Genomic DNA, 19872 nt, shown 5'->3' on the forward strand with positions numbered 1-19872 from the left:
CCGGATAGTTCTGGTTGAAACCGGAGAGTTGAGGTGTACATTAAATTCTGACGTGATTTGAGCAGCCGTGGTTTTTAATGTTTTTAGATACAATCCGGGTTAGCACCCGAACATCCCTTTCAGACAGCTTCCTCTTGCATCCACAGTTAATCCTGTTGGATGTGGTTGGTCCTTCTTGTTGATATGCTGACATTACCCTGGATACCGTGGCTCTTAATACATCACAAAGACATGCTGTCTTGGTCACAGATGCACCAGCAAGACGTGCACCAACAATTTGTCCTCTTTTGAACTCTGGTATGTCACCCATAATGTTGTGTGCATTGCATCTCTCTCTCTCTCTCTGCTGATCCTAAATCCGAACCCGCGATCCTCATGTCACACTGACAATCACTTAATCTGCTGATCCACTCTGAGGACCTTACATTCAGTTTCTTCTTACACACTTCTTCTATTTAGTCTGTGAAGTGTTTACTACAAAACTAAAAATAATAAATGAGCAGACTTGGAGGACAAGAGAATCCCAGCAGATCTCTGAAATTCAGACTACTCAGCTCAGAAAGACACACACCACTGCACTGTTCGTTATCTGTGCTCTCCCCAGGCTCTCATATGCCAAAGAGAGATATTTCATACTTCTACACCTTAAGACCCCAGTGACTGTAAATTGGGATGCTTATGTAAATATCTGGAATTTCTTCCCCTACTATATATGCAGTTATAAACATCCTCTATATTGCCAGTTGCATAACCCTTACCTCACACACAAAACGAACCATTTGCACTATAAAATGTATGCATTTTTATTTACCCAAAGGAAAAACTTTTCTAGCTTGGCTGCCAGACCCATATAACAGCCCCTAGCACAAAAGGAGACAACTTATGTTAAACTCAAGCCCAAGCACACTGACAAAAGAGAGGGGGAAAATGAGAAAAACAGCTTCAAGCCTAAATGTAAAATAGTAAGGTTCATAGCAAAAAAAGAGAAATTTCACACCACAAACAGCTGCAGTCTTTCATTCTTCACACCTATTGAATTTAAGACTTAAGAAGAGTTCATTTTTTCATGACCATACGATTTTTAAAACATCAATGCAGATGATGGACAATAAAACCAAAAATCAACTAAAACTGTAAATAAAATGTATTATAGTAGGTCTAAATTAATTAGATAAAATAGACAATTTTTTTTAAATAATAATAAATCTGCGTCAGATCCTGAGAGCTGTTTTGTATAGGGCTAAATTACTGAAATATCTCTATGCTGACACATTTTGATAGCTCAAAATAGATTTTCTCCATTGATAAACCAAAACACCAAGTTTGTAGACCAAATTTCCATGACTTTTCGAAAACTTTTTTTTTTTTTTTTTTTTTTCCAAAAAAAATTCATAAATTCCACCAAAAATGACTATTATTGTTATTGCGACAGGCCTGCTCTTTATCATAATCATCTATTTTTAATCTTCCTCCTCCTCCTCCTCCTCCTTATCTGCTCTGTGAGCATTTGTTGATTACTGTTACCACTACCACCACCTTAGTATTTTGAGTATTTTTGAGACTGCAGATGAAACTGAAGCAGTTGTGAAATTTAGCTCCGTGGTAGTTTAATACTTAAAAAAAAAAGAGACAAAAACAGTGTAATATAAAACAACAAAAAATGGATATAATAGACTCCCATTTTTGTTAAAGAGGTTGTATAACTATGGCAAAAGTTAACTTTTTAGTTAAATGTTTCTGCAGATTTTGAAGAGGTCTAGACCAGGGGTGTCCAAACTACGGCCCGCGGGCCATTTGCGACCCATTTCGTTTTTTGGCCCGCTGTTAAGCAGGATTTTATAATGTGAGATTCAAAGTTTGAACGCTAGGTGTCAGAAACGGGCCTAAAAGTGGAGAGGGTGCGCAGATTTAGCGCAGAAAATCGAGCCAAATAGTCTAAAAGCGGAGAGAGTGCGCAGTTGTAGCACAGAAAAACGGGGCAAAGAGTCTAAAAGCGGAGAGAGTGCACAGTTGTAGCACAGAAAAACGGGGCAAAGAGTCTAAAAGCGGAGAGAGTGCACAGTTGTAGCGCAGAAAAACGGGGCAAAGAGTCTAAAAGCGGAGAGAGTGCACAGTTGTAGCGCAGAAAAACGGGGCAAAGAGTCTAAAAGCGGAGAGAATGCACAGTTGTAGCGCAGAAAAACGGGGCAAAGAGTCTAAAAGCGGAGAGGGTGCACAGTTGTAGCGCAGAAAAATGGGACAAAGAGTCTAAAAGCGCAGAGGGTGCGCAGTTGTAGCGCAAAAAAAAAAGAAAAAAAAGCAGCTAAGAATGAAGATGGCATGATCTTATTCATGCTACCTTTTCCAATTTAAATGGTGCTCAAGTTCCACTCTTTCACCTGCTAACTGCTGCATCCTTATAATAAAATAAACATTTTTTGTAAAGGCAGGTTATGTGACTGCAGAGCTCACATTAAACTAATTCTACTGTCAGGTTTCAAGAACAAACTAATCTGTTAGGAGGGTCAATATAACACACTGTTTGTGTATGCAGCATAGTAGTTCTAAATTCAAACAAACACTGAACAAGATTTATTCTGAATTAACAGACATTAAAATATATGTAAAGTAAATAATGTTAACTTTGAAGTACATTTTGTACATTCTATAGCATTTTAAAAAATTGTCACTGATTGATCAGAAGTAACAGAGAACTACCACCATCACTTTTACCACAATCTGGTGATAAGTCCATGGCATTGAAGCTGTTGTGTAACTGAACACACTGGTAGCACGGGAGTTGAATATGGAAAAGAAAATGTGAATATGAAGGAAAAAAAAAGTTATTAAGTATAAATAACAAACAATAGATATAAATATAGAAAAATATAAATATGGCACAAATTCAAAATAACACTTCTTATGCAGCATGTAAAAAAAGATTTAGGATACATGCAGAACATTTTTTGTCTGTCAGAAAAATGGGCTAAGAAATCAATGAGTACACAGGTTCCCCAGCACACCTGTAGAGGATGTTCTACTTCAAAGTGCTTTTTGTACTTTCTATTATGTAGGAGAGGTACAGGGGTTGCCATGTTCGCAGTGCTGCCCCCTTAAGTTGGATAATTCTTAAAAACGATTAAATAACTTGTTTAAGAATTATATTTGTTTTTTTCTACCCCATCATCTTGAAATAACCATTGCTAAAAGTAACCTTCAGTGCCATTACAACATTTAGAGTGCTTTATTTTCAGAGACTGAAGACATGTTGCATATTCATTTCACCAAATAATTCACCCTGTCATGGTCAAAAATCATGATAATTAACATAACTGTAGAAAATTAAAATTTTAACAATTGGTAACAATTCAATGTGTCCGCAAATCTATGTTTTTTTTTTAATACCAATTTTATCTGAACACCAGGATGAAAAAAAAACTGACTTAAACCTTGAATCCTAACCACCTAACACTGAACGATCAAGATCATGTGACCGCAACTCGATTTGATCCTAACACTGGAAATTTGTCTGCGAAAATTGGTGGAAGGTCAGCATAAGTGTACAGATTCTAATAGAAAAAACATTTAGCTGGTATTAAAATGTATGCAGTCATGCTGGGTACAGAAGAGTTGTACAAATATATAATATATAATAACAGCAGCTGAAAGTGACTCACCGCTTGTTGTTTGCGCTCGCCCAATCCTCCCGATCAGGGAATCAGCCCTCCAGCTTCCATTCCAATCACATTCTATGCCCTCGCCGAATCACGCCGAGGCCTGGCATCAAAAGAAAACAGTGCTCTCTTAACTCATTCCAAACACTTAGGCTGAATAAACACATCCTACATGAGCATTCTCTTAATCCTGCTGCTTAGTCTGATGGATGAGGGTGGGTAATTTGTGGAGTGCTGCACTGAAACCAGCACCTAAAGGAGAAGAGAGGGGTTGTTAGAGCAGTGTTTGACCCCCGGCACCTGATTAATAGAGTTAATAGAGCCAAATCCCCCGCATGCCCCTGCTTCCCAATTCCCAAGCACTGGTCTCTAGCATTTCCTGTGAATAACTACGATCCCCAGCACTGAATAAATGTCAGGCAGACTGACTTTCATTTCTCTCACCAGAACGAATGCTTTCATGATTCAGTAGTACAGAACTGTGCATGGACAGACGTGGCCCTGCAGCACTGTTGGAGGAGGAATAAGGCTTACAGAATTTGCACAGTATAACTTAAAACTTTTCAGACACCTTTTAAAATGAGGCTTAAATCAGGAATGCCGTATTACCAAAAGCACATGCTGATTCTGAATATTTTGCATGCTCTCTGGATGTATTTTAAAGTAAAATCTCATGAGTTTATATTAAAATGTGATTTTATAGTCCACAAGAAAGTAAGACAGCTACATAAACTGTATAAAGAATATTAAAACAGTAAATAAGCATTTGTGTTTAAGCTAGTCAAGACACACAATGGAAACCAGTTTCAGTTGTTTGGCCTGTCAGTAGATTGATTGTTTAAATAATTAATAGTTCTGAATAAATACTCTTAGTCTGAGCCCTGGATTAAACTTGTGTTTTCGTTGTTAAAAAGGATAAACCAACATAAAGACCTGAGGGATGTTTATAGCTGAAAAGTTGAGAAAACATGCGGGACTCTTGCACAATCCTTGGGTATTGAACGTCAACTTTGGAAAAGAAAAAATCCCCTGTTTGCTCAAAGGTACATCAGCCATGAATGATCAGAGATGCACCCTTTCTACCCCCTGATGGTTTAGGGTTTATAATTTTTCTTATTTTCTTATTTATACTACTACGCTTATTTTTATACCCGTGTTAATGTGACTGGAAAATAAAAGTGATTTGGCTTGATAATTTATTATGTGCCACAACCGTCACTTCTCCTAATAGCAGAAAAAAAAAATCAGATTATAAACGCACCGAATATTTGGCAACCAAAAATATTTTGCCACATATTACAAAAAAGCACCTCTCAGCATTTTGAGGGTAAGTAAAATAAAATAAAAATGTGCCTTGAAAAAGTCTTTGAAAAAGTGGCAAATCTGATGAAAACCTTTGCATAACTCAGTACTCGGCATCTTTTTACAATTTCAGCTCAATGTTTTTTATTTTTTATTTTACTGTATGCCCAACTCCAGTATCTACATAAATATACATTTTCAGAAATGTACAGAATTTACAGAAAACACACATCCAATCATTTGCAAAGAAAGCAAGGAGTTGCAACTCATAGCCAACACAACAAAATAGGACACATGGAAGATAAAAGTTAAAGGTTTAAGTCTGGTCAATTTAATTATCAGACCTTAACCCAATTAAGCTTGCCTTTAACCTCCTGAAGTAAAAACCCTCTAAAATAAGCAGGAATTGAAAGAACTTCAGTAAAACTCTGATGGAGGAGCAGTTTTGCTGCTGTCACCAGCTTCAAAAAGTTACTGCACACTAGAAATATTTAAAACACATATTAAATATTATTCTCTTTTATTTACTTTCAGACCATCTGTTCCTACAATTCTTCTCACTTAAAAACTGTCACATTTCACCTTGGCGATGAATAACAGGAAATTAAAGCTGGATTCTGATCTATTACTATTCATCTTTTGATTTCCCCAAATAATTCTGAATGTCTTCTGTGCATGAAAACAACAAAAAAAAACATTGGCCTTTTCCTTCTAATACTCACTAAACAGATTGTATTTGAGGAAAAACAATTTATATACACACACATACAATATCAGTATATTTGTATATAACGTTATAAGTACTATAACTCTCAAAATCAACATAATCATCACCAACAACAACATGTAAATTAAAACCAGTTACAAATGAAAAACGCACTTCTAAAAAGCAAAACTTTTTTTAAACATACTTTTATATTAATGAAACCAAAATAAAATAAAACCATTCTTTTCAACAGAAAGTCAACTTACAAGCTTAGAAAAGATTCTGGTTTTAAAGATAATTTCTCAGATCAGTTTAAAAAAAATATGGAAGTCGTGCTCACTTATTGTATGGTAAGCCTTTCTGATCATATGTAAGCACTGGTGCTGGGAATATTAATCAAATTATTTAATTAACGGAATTACTAGTTTAATAAGATTTAATGAGATTAAGCATTTTTATGTATAGAACCTGCCAGAGGAAATCTCATTAGATAAGCTTGTGCTCATTTTTTGCACATTGTGCAAAAGAGGGGGATGATTTTTAGCAAACAATTAATTGGTTAACAGCTTACAGATAGTACATAGCAATGGTAAAAAGGTAAATTTACGATGCTTTTATTCTGTAATAAAACAGTGCTGAAAGAGATTGTTACTCTCACTGCAGCATTTACACACTTACACACAGCACATTCACCCTTTCATCATAATAACTAGAAAAATACACAGAAACTCAGATACTCTGACTGACTGATAAAAGGATACATGTCTTTCCTTTAGAAAAAATACAGATGAAGCCAGAGTGTGGTAAGTAATCTTTCCTACACCTTCAAAAGACAATGGTGACAAAGGTGTAAACTGGTACAGGAAGACGTCTGGCTGACCCACATGGCAACGCCGTCTTTAGCTCAGCTTAACATTTGACTAAATCTCGGTTTCATCAGCGAAGAGAAGAATTAAAGGTCTGACAGGTGAAGAAAAAAGAAAGAGAGTGAGAGAGAGAATGCTTAAACATAAATGATAAGGAAACTACAATTTGAATACTGGACAGCTCTTAATGGTAATGTTTCCTCCTGGGCATTAAAAAAACTAATTGTTTAATGCAAGTTGACAATGTCTAATTAGGTAACTGTTAATATTGAACAGGTCAGCATAAAATCATATTTTATTTGCTGCCACCGAAGTCATCCAATTTCTAATCACAGCACTCTCATCTCATAATAACTCCACTGCTGACTTAATTATTAGTGTTAAAAAAGACTCCATAATAGTAGACAAAACACAAGGCTATTAAACAAACTGTGGGCTGAGCAGAAGATAAATTCCAGCCTATCTCCATTCTTCACTGATAGCTCAGCCCTGCACAGACTATTAGGATGACACATCTCTGAAATGTTCACCGTACACTGATTACTTATTTCCAGTCTTGATCCATCAATTTCCTTCATCTAACAGCAGAATTTCTCCTCCGTGCACCTTCTCTCGCTCACCGTTACTCACAGTGAAGCGTGTGCGAGAGACTCCGTGAGCTTGTTTACGCAGTAAATGATTTTACTGTGGTGCTGAACTAATGCACTGTGTCATCATTTGCTATAGCAGTGTTAATATATTGCTATATATCTCAGTCGCCTTGCAGCAGACTGAGAAACCTGTTACTAGAAGCCCACATACCAGACATCAATAAGAGCTTACAAGAGCTAATTGTCAGCTTCACCAAATGCTAGAGAAAGAAAGGTCAAGAAGGCAACTGACAGCAGCTATACTCCCATGCTGACTGGCACTTCAAATATACACACATGTATGTGAGAGCAAGAGTGTTTAGTACAGAGACATTTCTATATAGCCATGGATGGATAGAACCCACATCATTCGCTCTCAGTATACACAGAGAAAAACTGGCAGATTGCTTCAACAAGTAAAGGTATAAAACTGAGGGGTATACATTTATTATGAACACACGTGGTATATATACTGCAAAGGAAATTTGAGCCTTACTTTTACAGCAACATAGGTCATGCACTTGCTCTCTATGAGTAAAAACATCTATTCTTCTTTAGACAAAGTGTTTTTCACCCTATGGATCTGGCTTCTAACAGACAGGATAAAACAGAAATGTTGCATAAAAAAATAATTGTGTTATTTATAGGTATATGTTTAAGTAAAATGAACATTGTTGTTTTATTATATAAGCCACAGATAACATTTATCCCAAATTCCAAATAAACATGATGTCATTTAGAGCATTTATTTACAGAAAACAAATTCATATTCATAAAATTTTAAGAGTTTAGAAATCAATATTTGGTGGAATGACCCTTAGTTTTCATGCATTTTGGCATGTTCTCCTCCACCAGTCTTACACACTGATTTTGGATAACTTTATGCTACTTTATGCTAGTGCAAACATTCGAGCAGTTCAGCTCGGTTTGATGGCTTGTGATCATCCATATTCTTCTCTTAATTATATTCCAGATGTTTTTAATTTAGTAAAATCAAATAAACTCATAATTTTTAAGTGGTCTCTTGTTTCCAGAGTTGTAATTGTGCATCCCTACTACTAAACATATTCTACAGCCAACGGTCAGTAATACTGTAACAAAATAGAAGCGTCAGCTTCAGCAGCAGCTCATAAAATTACAGAGCAGGGTCAGTGATTGGTGAGATACACAGTGTGCAGGGGTCACCAACTTCCTGCAGAGCTTCAAATTTAATCTCATTCAGAAGAGTCAAGTTATTGGCAAGCTTCAAGCAGAGAAAGAAACTCTAAGGATATTTCTGAAACTACAAAAAAATCGGGTTAAGAACTGTCATACAAATTATTTAAAAGTGGAAGGACAAGTGGGAAACATCACCTTTGAGAAATAAAAAGTGGACGTACGAAAACTTTTGCTCAACGATCACTTAAACATTTTATTAAATCAAATTGTAGCAAACCACCACTAGAACTCAAGGATATGTTTAATAGTGAAAGTAAGAGCATTTCCACACAAAACGCGAAAGGAACTTAAGGAATTGGGAATAAAAAGCTGTGTAGCCTTAGTGAAAGTGTCTGAGAACCAGAGCAAATCATAAAATGACAGAGCAGGATCAGTGAGGTCACCAACTTTCTGCAGAGCTCCAAACTTCATGTGGCCTTAAGATTATCTCAAGAACAGAAGCATAGAGCTTTATGGAATGGGTTTCCATGGCTGAGCTGCTGCATTCAAGACTTACATCACTAAAAGCAGTGAAAACCGCTGGATACAGTGGTGAATGATTGTGTTTCAGTTGGCAACAAGTTACTTAAGCCTAACTGATGCAGTGAGTGGCTTTTAATTTGTTAAACAACAAATGGTGAAGGAGTGTCTCAGGGAGCATGAGACATGACTGGCCACTACAGAGTCCAGACCTGAACACCATTGAGAATGTTTAATATATGCTGAAGAAGACTGGTCCAAATTTCCCCGTTAATACTGAGATATTGAGGAAAAAAATATGCATTTAGACAGAAATAAATGTTGTGAGATTGCAGAAGCTTGGCCAGGCAGTGTATATCCAATATTTGACAGGTTCCATTGTAACAAGATCAATGTTATTCCTTTTACAACAGTTTCAATGTTATGTCCGATTACAGTGTATATACACACGGTCAGTTTAAGCTCCTCGTTCATTTATCTTAAACGTTCTTGTAACAGAGGAGGTTCTCGAAGGGGAACAAAAGATTCTGCTGTTTTTGTTAGCTTGTTGATTCAACCATAGCTTTCCAGTGAGCACTGAACTGTAGTCTGCTGAAGTCAGTAGGTCCACTGCTTTAACTTTATTTAAAAGAAGTTTGGCATGACTGGACACAAATTTCACTTGAACATTCTCAGGGCTCAATCTGCCCCTCTCACTGCCCTGTATGGACCGTAAATATAAATTCTCACATACAGAAAAGTAGAAAACTACAAACAAAAAAAAAATGCATGAGTGTGTGTGATGTGTCTATAGAAATGCACTTAGCTTAATGTTTTAAGTCTGTGAAAGAGACACAGGGGGTTGTAAAAATATCCACAGTACTTATACTGCTTCTTACATCTCCACAGTGTCAGAAACAGTATAAAACAAATGACACATAATGAACTGCATACTCAAGTCAAGCCCTGTTTTGCTAATTGTGCTCATTAGGGGTGTTCCAGATCATATCGTACACAATAATATCGGCAACATTTTTGAATATCGTAAACAATATCACACCCTGACATATCGTATCACCCACCCCTAAATATCAGAGTACAATTTTTTTGCTGTTTTTAGCGAAAGAAAAATTTACACTGTTCTCATTTCACATTATACATCTATCATCGTCCAGTATAATTTATTTATTATATTGATATATTATTAATATCATGACATTCTGGATCATTGATTTCTGTTACAAATCTGATAAAATTCTTGTATTTTTTAGTATCTCAGGACTTGTTGCAGTAGTGTTTTGTCATATAGCCAAAAATATTGTTATCGTGAAAATACCATGAAATATCGTATTATTATTTCAGGGCCATATCGCCCACCCCTAGTGCTCATGTCAATATTGTGGGAATATTATTTTTACTGTAGAATCCTGTAAAACGTATAAATAAATCCTTAAACATTTCTGAATGTGTTAAACTAGTATAAGGAACCTTAAGGATTATATTTTCTGTACTACCTTAATATCTGATCAGGATGCATCATCAGATTTTAAGAAAGCATCCTGAATTTAAGCACACAATAGCTTTTTTTTCCAGCAGATTTCCAGAGATTCAAGACAGTATTTTCTTATTTAAATTGTGTGGTACATGACGATAATGTTTGGGCTGCAGCCTCAGAATCTGGCACCGTCAGTCCCCAGTCCTATTGTCACACTCAGAGTTGCCAGGTATAGAGAACAGCATACAAACAGTGTACTGCAGACACGGAAATGGCCGAGCTGGAATGCAATAGGTAATCACTCAGCTTCAGTAAGGTTGCTAAGGTAACCATAGCTGTGTAATTTACCACCACCACCACTAGCGTAGAAGAGAAAGGCATTTCGGTTACTGAAACGTGTATATATATATATATATATATTTACACACCGTGGCAAGTGACTACAAGTGTTATTTTGTACCTGATCAATTACAGAGCACAGAGCTATTATAGTCTCTTGCACACTGATGTCTGGTGTTGGCCTGAACAATAATTAGCAGGACATTAGTCAGAAAAAAAAAATCTGACTGCCACACAGAAATTAATCAGAATAGTGCAAAAATAACACCACTGAAAGAGCTTCAGTGAAGTGAATAGAGCATAGACATGTATGATTATATCATGTATGATTATACCTGTCATTCTCACCTGAAGATAACTCAATCTCTGCACGGATATCGTCGTGTCTCTCTGACATATCCTCTTGGATGAGGGAGCATCACCTTCAATTAAATCTCTCAAAGACTGAACTTCTGGTTATACCAGCAAAACCATCTTTTCAACACAATCTCTCTATAAGTATCGACTCTCTCTCTCTCTCACCGACAAAGGTTGCTAGGAACCTGGGTGTTATGGTTGATGACCAGCTCTCCTTCACGCACCATGTGGCCTCGGTTGCTCGATCCTGCCGCTTCGCGCTTTATAACATCAGGAAAATTAGACAGTTTCTGACGCAACAGGCCACCCAACTCCTGGTACAAGCAGTCGTCATCTCACGCCTTGACTACTGCAATGCCCTGCTAACTGGCCTCCCGGCCTGCGTAGTAAAACCACTCCAAATGATCCAGAATGCAGCAGCACGTCTGGTCTTCAACCAGCCAAAACGGGCACATGTCACCCCGCTGCTCATTGAGCTCCACTGGCTACCAGTTGATGCTCGCATCAAATTCAAAACTCTTACAATCGCCTACAAGGTGATGACAGAACAGGCTCCTTCCTACCTGCACTCACTCCTGAAGGCTTACGCTACCTCCCGGCCTCTGCGCTCCTCCAATGAACGTCGCCTCGCTTTGCCAAACACTCACACAAAGCAATCCAGACTGTTCTCATACAGAGTTCCCCAATGGTGGAACAAACTACCTTCCACTACCAGATCAGGAGAATCTCTCGCTATCTTTAAGAGACTCCTGAAGACAGAGCTCTTCAAAGAACACTTACTCTCCTAACACCTCTAACACACTAACTACTACTAACCCCATTTCCTTCTTCCCCTCCTTCACTTCTCTATCCCTTTATTACCCTTCGACCTCCTTTAAGGCCTATCTAAAAATGGGTTATCTAAATTCCTATTACTTTTGTACTTCATTATTGTAAGTCGCTTTGGACAAAAGCGTCTGCCAAATGAAATGTAATGTAATGTAAAATTATTTGGCAGAAGAGGACAAGAACCATTTAAAAGGAACACTGACACTTTCAGCTCTTTCTATCCAGAAAAGGCTGCAGCTGCTCAAAACAGAAAAAAGTTCTGAAGCAGCTCAGCAAGACAGGATTTCTCACTTAATGGCTCTGGCCAGTAATTTACTGAGACAGAGGTTAAGCCATGAACTTTACAACATAAAAACTGAAATGGAAGCATGTCAAACTACGTTTTCTACTGAGAAACAAAAACATGCTCTTTTACAGGAGATAACGTCATTACATTAAGTGTCATTATCAAAGTTTGTTTGATGGAATTGGTGATTGTAAATTGCACATAAAAGTCAATAAATAATTTCAATTAACTTTGCATCCCTACATTAAAAAAACATCATTTACTTGGCTAGCTTTCACAGCTTTCACCATCACAACTACCATTCAATTTATACAGTACTGAAGGACAGGAAAGTATAAAACAGTGCCCTAATGTCACATATTGTAAAACCATTATATTTCCATATAAGGAGCTTATATTAGGCTCTAAAGACTTTTTGTTCACATTTTGTTCACCAGAAAAAGTGCTTAGCTGAGCTAAAGCTTTCTATAGAGTCAACATCCAAATGAAAATCCAAGTAAAGAAAAGAATGTACTACTTAAATGTCAGTTACAAGCTTCAAATGTCAGGAATGACTCTGGAGAATTGCTATACATACATTCTTTAGATGTTGTTCAGGGTTCTTTTGTGACCTTTTGGATGAGTTGTCCATGTCCTTTTGAAATAATTCAAGTCGACTGGTCACTCCTGGGAAGGTTCACCACTGTTATTCCTTAATAAATAAAATCTTTTTTTAAGTGCTTTTGATATTTTCTCAGATTGTATTTGTTTGATAATCTGAAAAATTAAAAAAAACAAAAAAAACAAAGGGCAAATACTTCTTCACACCACTGTATTTATACAGATAGGTGACCGATTACTAAACAAGAATAATAAACAAGAAAGCTAATTTAGTAATTTTGCAAAGCTTTGAAGAATTTGTGCCAAAAACAAAATGTTTTTATAATCTAAATGCAGTGAAGCCGTAACAATGTTTGACAATACATCCCCATTTATTCCAGAAAATCCTCTCAGGAGGAAATAAACTCCAATTCTCACCTCAAATCTCAAAGGCTATGTGAGGAATTCAGAGCAGGAACTCCATTCACAGCTGATATTTTAGCAGACAAACATTTCTGTCCCCACAATCTATGATTTGCCTTCCTCCCATTGAAATTGAAAACAATGGAAATGCTGCAACATGAAAAGGTCTTTCTTCATCTTGCTATCATCCATTCTGCGAGCACATCCAAACCTGAGACGTAACACACTGCAGTGTCACTATCCTTGAAAAGAAACGACTTGAGAAAAAGCCAGCATGTTAAAAATACATTCAGAAAAAAGGAAAATAATAGGACAGGTTCAGCTTGTATAGTAAAATGGGGAAGAAAGAAATAATACAAAACACACAAAACATTATATAGAATACAAGCCTGTTCCTGTCACTTCAATTTATGTTATCATACAGAATCCCCAGCAAAAGAACCTACACTCATGCCTTGAGGGAAACATCCACAGAAAAGAGACTCAATTTCCCACTAAAGATTTATTTAGAACACAAAGGTTCAAAAGAAGTGCATGTGACAGTGAAAAAATCCACAGCAGGGAAAAATACACTGCAGTGCATGAATCACGATTAGAGCAGTAAAAATAAAGAAAGGACATCTGAATAGTCATTAACAATGTTTAAAGTCAGTTCTATAGTCACATCTCAAATTATTCAGGCCAATTAGCAGCACACTATACCTACCAAATTAATGGAGGAGCATGCAACTCCCAACCATTTATACTAGCAAACAAGCATTTTCAGCATATCCAGCAGCTTGTTAGCCACTCGGCCATTCTGAACAAAGCTATAACCCACAATAACAGAACCATTAACAGACACAAACACATCCCCTGCTGCTCACTGTGCTCTGCTGTGAGGCACTCTGCAACAAAGTAAGTAAATAATCATATTTGTACACATAAGCTTTTTTTTTAAGTTTAGTTAACTTTAGCCACACTAAAACCACCAGTATTAGATTGTATAGTTCCCACTCGTGCCACCAACCTATCTGAGCATGCACCTGCGTTCTAATGCAGGAGTTCTTAACCTGGGGGTTGTGACCCCCAAAGGGGTCCTTACATTGTCCCTAGGGGGTCGCAAGAGGGATGCTACTAAATGTATGAGACTGATACATTTCTGGTGGTACATTTCTTTGTATTGTACCGTTGGTTTGACTTCCCAAGGCCAATTTTTGAGAAAGTTAAATAGTTGAGTTATTTATTACTTGTTTAGTCTGAGAAATATTTAAAATCCCAAAAAGGGGTTAACAGTAAAAAGGTTCAGAACCTCTGTTTTGAAAAACAAACAAAAAAAATTGAAAACCTGGAAGATCACAAGCCATCAAACCAATTGATTTTTTGCACTAGGAGCAGCATGTTATCCTAGTAATCCAAAAGCAGTGTCTAAGACTGCCAAGATGCATGAAAACTGTGATTAAAAACCAGGGTTATTCCACCAAATATTGCTTTCTGAAATCTTAAAACTTTATAATATAAACTTGTTTTCTTTGCATTATTTGAGGTCTAAAAGCTCTGGATCTTTTTTGTTATTTCAGCCATTTCTCATTTTCTGCAAATAAATGCTCTAAATGACTATTTGTATTTGGAATTTGGGAGCAATGTTGTCTGTAGTTCATAGAATAAAATAATAATGTCATTGTACTGAAACATTTACCTATAAAATAGCAAAAACAGAGAAATTGATTTAGAAACTAAATTGGTTTCGTAATTTCTTCCAGAGCTGTATCTACATACAGTTTGGGCTTTGGAAAAAAATGTTTTTAAACATAAGTTGTAAATTGTAGTGAAAAAAGTGTACATTTGTTGTAAGGAAAAAGTTTAAACACCCTATGCCCTAATAGCTGGTATTTGCCCCTTTGGCTGAAATAACCTTAATTAGACGTTTCCTGTAACCAACTTTTCCCAGACATCCACTGGGAAGCGTTTTACCACTCCTCCATGCAGAATTCCTTCAGCTGTTTGAGGATATTCTTGCACATGTAGCCTTGCTAAAATCACCTCTTTCACTTGGCCATTCCTGAAATCAATTTCTTTATTTTGAGCCATTCCTTTGTGGGTTGTGGGTCGTTGCCATGTTGCATGGTCAATCTCTGCATCTGCTCTGTTTTGGGTTTTTTTTGTCACAAACAATAAAGAATTGATATAGGTTCTATGCTCCAGGACCCTGCTGCAGCTCTAAACCATAACTTTTTCATTGTGTAATCATCTGAGCATGTGTGCTTCACCTGATTTGAATTTTAAATTAGAAAACTTTAGTAGCAGTAATGCATGTGGGGGTGTTCTATTATTTTTGTTTATTATGTTTTACAACTCATGTTTTAAAGTGGTTTCTTCAGTTTTGTTTTTTTAGTTATAGAGATTAACTGTTTTTTCATTGGGTGTACTAATTTTTCACTTGACTGCATTTCATCAGGCACAGCCCACCTACTGTCCCACAAAAAAAATTGCATCTTAACAAGTTCTGTTCGGACCCTGTTGTCAGATCAGTGGTTGACCTTCCTTGAAACGCTTCTAATAGATACTGACAATGGCATACTGGAAAGACACCACAAGACAAAATGTTCCCCCCTCCATCTAAAGACCCTCTGTATCTGACAAAGAATTGACAATGTTCGATATACAAAAACACTATATTTACTAAAGAACATCAATGAACCCCTTTTAAGGTTGTAGGAGAGCATATTCTATTAGTTTACTATTGTATCTAAGCAGTACCAGAGACTGCAGCAGCCTTGGCTAATTACAGGCTATTTGCCTCAGCTCAGTGAGAGTCTGCTTTAATACATGCAGCCTCATCTGAGCATGATGACATCACTGGCCTGGAGTATTTTATGGAGTATTTTATTTTATTCTCAAAAAAGGTGCATCTTGTGCCTGCAGGCTGAGAGCAGCTGGTTTGTAACAGCATGTACTTTTAAGAACACTACTTATAGATTTACAACACTAAAATTAGCTACATGCCGTTTATCTTTTTAAAAATTAGGCTACGTTCACATTACAAGCCACATTGCTCAAATCAGGTTTTTTTTTGCTCAAATCGGATTCTGCTCAGATCTTGCCAGTTTACATTCACTAATGTAAGTGATGTGTATCTGTGTGCAATGTGAACAAATCTGTCCCTGAAACACCTCACATGTGCACATTAATATGTGTATAAACGTCACCTTCTTCACAAACAACAAAAAACATCATATTAGAGAGACGACTCTTTATAAAGCTTTATAAAGGTAAAATGAAAGCATTAGCAGCTCATATGTGGAGCATTTTTGCTGGAGTATAGAGTAAACAGCTGGTCTGAAGAAAATTATTAGGTTAAGGAGGTGAAAAAAGACCAGGCGGTTTGCTTTTGCTGTTTTTGCAGCTATAGCTGCACCAAGAGATGTGTTGTGGGTATGAAAGAGAAGCACATTCCTGTCGCATGTCCACGGATCGGATATGTATTCGATTTAGGACCACATATGGAAGTGGCACAGATCTGCATTGAAGCGTTGGCACATTTACACAGCCATGAAAAAAATCTGCCACATTGAGCAAAAAAATTAGAGAAATGCACCAGCAAAACAGTAATGTCACATTTTAAAAACAAACAAAAAAACAACATCCAGTTCATTCTTGAAATTCTGGATTCAGACAATGGCATGATCAATGGTGGTTAAAATAATACTAATATATAGATTTATCTAATATTATGTTTTTGTTATGTTTAAAATAACTGTCATACTGAAAACTTATATATAGAGCAAAATCTTGTGTTGTCAGGTGATACACAGTGAGACCACTCCGCAATGGCAACAGCACTGTGTGCGTATGATGACAGTGAGCCGCTTCACTTTGATGCTGTGCTACCCACAGCGACAGGTACAGTTCACATCTGAAGCTCTGTTTTGCCACCTTCCTAATGCGCAAATTGAACTCAGAAAGAGTGTTATCACTGAACAAGTTCATTCAAACTCAACTTTTATCTAGTTTACTGCTGAGATGTCTACTGTGCATCCAGTGAGACAGATGGCTGTGTATTAAGCCCTTTATTTTCTCTTCACAGAACAGACATATTATTTTATTTTAAATCTGAGCTTCAACAGTGCATGCATGAGTCTTAAAGATAGTAAAGGTAATGGACTATTTATGACAAAAATTATTAACTCTAAACTGCCTTTTAGTGGATCTATTGCCAACATAAAGAAAACACAGAAGTGGGCAGTGACTGTTTCAAACAGATATGTTGATTATTGTTACTGTTGTGTGAAAGGAGTATAAAAGAAGCCTTAATGCCGCTTTAAAGAACTGTGTGGTCCATTAAAAAGAGCATAATTATTCTAAAAAATCACTTTACTACGTATAGGATAGTATTTGGACAGCAGTTTAAATATGATTATTCTGCTGCAATGTGTCAGTGGGTCAAAATATACAGATAAATGTTGTTATTAGGGTGTGCTATATTAAATCACAGAAAATATTTTTTAAAAGAAAAAATAAATAATCCATATCATAGATAATAACAGAAGTATTCTGTCTATTTTGTATTAATCTTGCTATTTGCTGAGAGGTTTTACGCATATTAGTCTTAATAAGTTACTGTTCACAAAATACAGCTCTGAAAAAATTAAGAGACCACTTCAGTTTCTAAATCAGTTCCTTTGATTTTGCTAATTATAGGTATATGTTTGAGTAAAATTAACATTTTTGTTTTATACTATAAACTAGACAACATTTCTCCCAAACTCCAAGTAAAAATGATGTAATTTAGAGCATTTATTTGCAGAAAATGAGAAATAGCTGAAATAACAAAAAAGATGCAGAACTTTCAGATCTCAAATAATGCAAAGAAAACAAGTTCATATTCATAGTTTTAAGAGTTCAAGAGAAATCGATATTTGGTGAAATAACTCTAGCTTTTAATCACAGTTTTCATGCATCTTGGCATGTTCTCCACCAGTCTTACACACTGCTTTTGGATAACTTTAATAAGTTCAGCTTGGTTTGATGGCTTCTGATCATCCATCTTCCTCTTGATTATTTTTTAGAGGTTTTTAATTTGGTAAAATCAAAGAAACTGGTCATTTTTAAGTGGTCTCATATTTTTTCCAAAGCTATAGACAAAAAGGTGTTTGTCCAGATTTAGCATTTATTCTTTTGCAGTTTGATAGCCTTAAAGTTATTAAAATATAATTCTGTGTTTTGTCTTATTGTTGAGAATACCACTATTGGAAAATACCCTCAAATATTGTAATATTGTTTTTTCACCCCTAACTGAGATATTTTTTTCCATATCACCTACCCCTCACATGTCTGCAAGTTACTCACAAAAATTATTATGAAAGAAAATAATCATAACATAATTACACTGTAATAAAACCCACTTCTACTAAAAACACACACACACCACCATCATCACAACACATCCAGTCACCCCATCATCAGACACCTGAGTGTCACAGTTCTAAGAATCACACAGAGTAAACAGATGCTGCAGAAACCTATAGATATGCAGAAAAAACACAATGTCCCATTTTCACTGGATTGAAGATACAAAACACGACAACTTTGGGCTACATCTGTAACCCAGGTTAGCCTAGCCTAGATTAGGAGGTGAGACAATCTATTCTAAACAGCAAAAGAGAGAAGGGCTTTTCAAGGAGCTTCTGGCTCTGAAGTGAGACACAGCACCAACAATGAGCACTTATAATAGAATCAGGATTTGCCACAGCTGGGTTTTCACATGTTAGAAGACAGACAGACAAAATAGGCTTTGTACAAAATACAAAATTCCCAGGAACATTAGTCCAAACACGGTAAGCTGGCGTTTCTAAATAGCAGCGCCTGCGCTCCACGGCATCTTCACAAAAGATTAATTTATTACATGATGTTCCAAACAGTGCAAAGTGCACAAACAAAACATACCAAGTGGTCACAGCTGTGACTAAACCTCCATCTAGGTGAAATGTGCTCAAAATCCCAGAACTATTTCCACACTATTCAAAAACAATTTTACTGCTTACAAAGTCCATTTGTCTAGAGAATCCCTCAACCCTCACACACGCTTTCACTTTCCCTGCCCTGGGGGTTTATTGAGAAATGTAAGGACTCCAAACAAAAGGGAAACAACATGTTTTAAAGAATTATTCAGATGAATAGCCTTGTGCATTTACAGCCACTGGGCTTTCCTAATACGTTTTCTTAACCTGTTACATTTTAGAAAAATAAATACATACTGAAACTGAGGCTAAAGATGGGACAGTCTAATTCTGCAATATAAGACAACACATGAAAAAGCACAGCAGAAAAAAAGTTTCATTATGAGCAATTAGAGCTGGGCCATATTGATGACACTGAATACCACATAGAGTTTCCAAACTCATCATTCAGCAAGGGAAACTCCATCAGATTTTCTCAATCTCTGCATACGTAAATTTAGAGTGGTTTAGTATAAAATGTGCTGTTTTAGAGGAATTTACCAGGTCTGAACTGGTTATTACAGTAAACCAGTTTCCTCCACCTGACAAAACCTGATTGAGAAGAGTTTGTCTGGTAAATATATGGGGCAAACTACAACTATTTTACCCTCATTAACATTACATAAACATTCAGAAAACAACTAAAGAAGTGCTGGTCATCTTAGAACATATTTGCAAATATTGTAATCCAGGATTAACATCACTGTCAAAACTTCTCCCCAATGAACAATTCAACACCAAACTGCTCTTTAAAAAGTGTGTAAAATTCCTCTCT

The 19872-nt window shown here is 36.4% G+C and overlaps 1 protein-coding gene across 3 annotated transcripts in view; it reads right to left on the minus strand.

Annotated features, from left to right (window-relative positions):
• LOC103026439 (L3MBTL4, histone methyl-lysine binding protein) overlaps positions 1-19872 on the minus strand; it is a 162655-nt gene that overhangs the window by 138309 nt on the left and 4474 nt on the right. For all 3 annotated transcript variants that reach the window (XM_049480331.1, XM_022673370.2, XM_049480330.1), the window contains one exon: positions 3657-3756. The gene's annotated coding sequence lies outside the window, so the exon portion shown is untranslated. The remainder of the gene's footprint in view (positions 1-3656; positions 3757-19872) is intronic.

The sequence above is a fragment of the Astyanax mexicanus genome, chromosome 6 (genome assembly GCF_023375975.1).
Source record: "Astyanax mexicanus isolate ESR-SI-001 chromosome 6, AstMex3_surface, whole genome shotgun sequence".
Classification (NCBI taxonomy): Eukaryota; Metazoa; Chordata; class Actinopteri; order Characiformes; family Acestrorhamphidae; genus Astyanax; species Astyanax mexicanus.